This window comes from Laccaria bicolor, genomic scaffold, assembly GCF_000143565.1.
Source record: "Laccaria bicolor S238N-H82 LACBIscaffold_3 genomic scaffold, whole genome shotgun sequence".
In the NCBI taxonomy this organism is placed as follows: Eukaryota; Fungi; Basidiomycota; class Agaricomycetes; order Agaricales; family Hydnangiaceae; genus Laccaria; species Laccaria bicolor.
In genome coordinates this window covers 721,422-724,365 of record NW_001889874.1, presented here as the reverse complement: position 1 = coordinate 724,365, position 2,944 = coordinate 721,422, and positions in this window count along the sequence as shown.

The following is a 2,944-nucleotide window of genomic DNA, read 5'->3' as shown; positions in this document are numbered from 1 at the left end:
GGTGAGCTTTCCAAGTCTAGTCTGACTATGTTACACCTTTAATTGATTGGATGCATCATAGTTGTGCCTCACAACTCTGAGGCTACTTGGCAGCATGCCAGGTATAGTCCTCCTTCAGTTTGCATTCAACTTCCAAACCAGGGAGTTACTTGATATTTTTGCTCAGCATGTGGAGACTATACTGCAAGACACACTGGCCAACTACCCTTGCCTGAATCTAATGATCTGGCTTCTCCAAGTCTGTGTATTTCAGAGTCTTTGCTATGATGTTTTTACATTCCTTTTAAAAATTGTTTTCTGACTTGCCATGTGCTACTAGTGCTACATTGCACTTTTTGAATATGATCAATGTCATTCTGCTGTAGTGTACTATATGATGATGGTCTCAGGTCAAGTACTAGTAGCTTCCAACTCTAATTGAAGTTATGAAGTTGTTCAGTATATTCAATATGCAAACTTACTTACTACTTACTAGTCACAGCCTTGATGGTCAGACCTCAAAGTTGGCCACCCACTGCTTCATTCACCCTTCAAGTTGGGTCTACCTGCCTATTAGCAGTGACTAGGAGTCCTGTCTTTGTCTTTTCCTCTGTAGTAGCAGCCTCACTCCAGCATTCTTTTGAGATCCTCATTGTCATCATCACCCAACTTGGGGTTTGATTGTGCTATTGTGTCAAGGAAACACAGGATGTCATCATTTGTTGTGTTAGATGCACTTCCACTTGCAGGAGGTATATACTAGTCAAATAATTTTTTTGTGTTAATTGTGGTATTATCAAGTAGAGGGTGCTCCAAGAGTTTTATAACCATTGGATGATTACAGTTGCTGTTGAGGTGTGAAATGATGTGTGTTGTTCTGAAGTGGATGACTATCAACTTGAGCCATGCAAGAAACACCCTCCACATGGGTCAGGCTTGAATGCCTTCTGGTTCAACTTGAGGTTGCACAGTCTCAACCTCCACATCTTTATCTGCTAAAATTTGACTGAGTTGATCTAGAGCTTCACTGTCACTTTCATCCACCTTGTCCAGTTGATCTAGTGCTTTGTCACTTTTGGATGGGATTGAGATCTACTACTGTCCAACTACAAGAAGTGCAATGAAAAAACTCTCAGAAAAAAGATGGAAAGGTGCCTGAAAATCAGGACACCAGGGTGACACCCCAAGTGTATGAGTTTTGATTAGTACAGGTAGCACTGGGAATACCCCCCATAACACAGAATAATGGCACAATTGAGGACTGAGCTGCGCTGTGGTTCATAAATTGTATATAAGTGGCACCAACTCTGAAATTGCTAGTTGCACTGGCTACTAATGCAGAAAAATTATTTACCACTGATATTGGGGAAAGATTACAGGTGAGTAGGTTTAAGTTGAGTAGTTTGTTCTCACATTTTGAAAAAGACACAGCCAGAGGGACATGGGGGAAGTATAACAGCTGCAACACTATTTTCATGGAAATTGAGAATAACAAAAGAGGTATAGCTACAATGAGCACAAATAAGGCACATTTGATAGAAAAAAGTTGAATTGCTGCTTTTCATAGAAATGGACACACCTGGAGTGAGGAACATGCAGAGTGTTATAGAGCCAAGGACAGAGCCAAGGAGGTTACCAAATAGGGAGATTCTTTGTCAGCTTATCTCCTTATATAGTAGAATGGGTCTAGTGGAGGAAAAGAATCTTACTATGCCTTACCAAATAAGGAAATTTTCCTTTTTTATCCACCTGCAGGATGTGGCACATCCCCACAATTCTGAATATCTTGGTTCAATATATTGGTATCTCTGTGGTACAGACTGAGCAGGCCAGAAAATGAGTGAGGACATGCAGGAGGACATCCCATTCCCATCCCTCCCCATCTCCATCTCACCTGGTGACTTATGTTTCAATTGAACTCTTGTTTTCTTTTCATGGGCCAGATGTTGGGCCCATGAAACCCATGAAGTTGAGCAGTAAGGATCACCTTGAGTGTAAATACATAGGCAGATATGGATGAACAAGTTCTGAGTCTTCGTCATAGAACACATACCATCTCACAGGTTGGAACAGGATATCATAATCTACTGAAGGTAGGGAAGGAAAAAGGAGCAGGACTGAGCTTGGCAGGACTCAAACCAGTCCTAAGGGCTGAATTTTACCTCAGCTGAGGACTAAATCAGGGTTGGACCAACCAGGACTGGGAGTGTTTTTTACTTGGATGGTGTTTTTTCAGTGACTAGGGCCTATTTCCATATATGGTAATCTATTCAAAAATAGGCAGAAAATCATGATCACTCCATTATCAACTACCATTTTTCACACCAATTTCGCTTTTTCTCTGCCTTTGCCTGATTGAACATCAGGACCTTGAGACTGTCCTCATCATTAAACCCCAGCATATTTCATTTCTCAAGATGTATATATCTAATTGATGAGATTTTTCAGTCTTGAAACTGATATAACTAAAATTGAAGGTCTGAAACTCCTCTGAATACTCCTTGACGAGTTTGAATTGCTGCACAGAGTGCAGAACATGACAATCACACATTGAATAGCCCCCAGCATTGTCATGCTCCTCATGGTGTGCACTACCCAGGGCATGTTGCTCCCATTGATCTGGGAATACCTCAGCATGCCCCAAATCCTGCTCCTGCTCCTGAAATGGCTTTACCTCAACCCATTCCTCCACCCCCAGTCCCATTTGCACCAAATCCTCTTTTTATGCCACCACCTGCAGCAGTTGCTCAAATTCCTGAAGCACGAAGGCCCTTTAGTCCTACCTGGCAGGTACATGATTTAAATGGAGTTCAACTATAATACAACAAAATGTCTATATTTTTGGACAATCTAGCTGGAGTCTATTCGGAGTCTGTGTAGACTCTGTCTGGACACTTCAGTCACCCATTTTTGGGTACCTATGAGGTTATCCAATTCTTGAATTAGGGAACCTTAGTGGTACCCC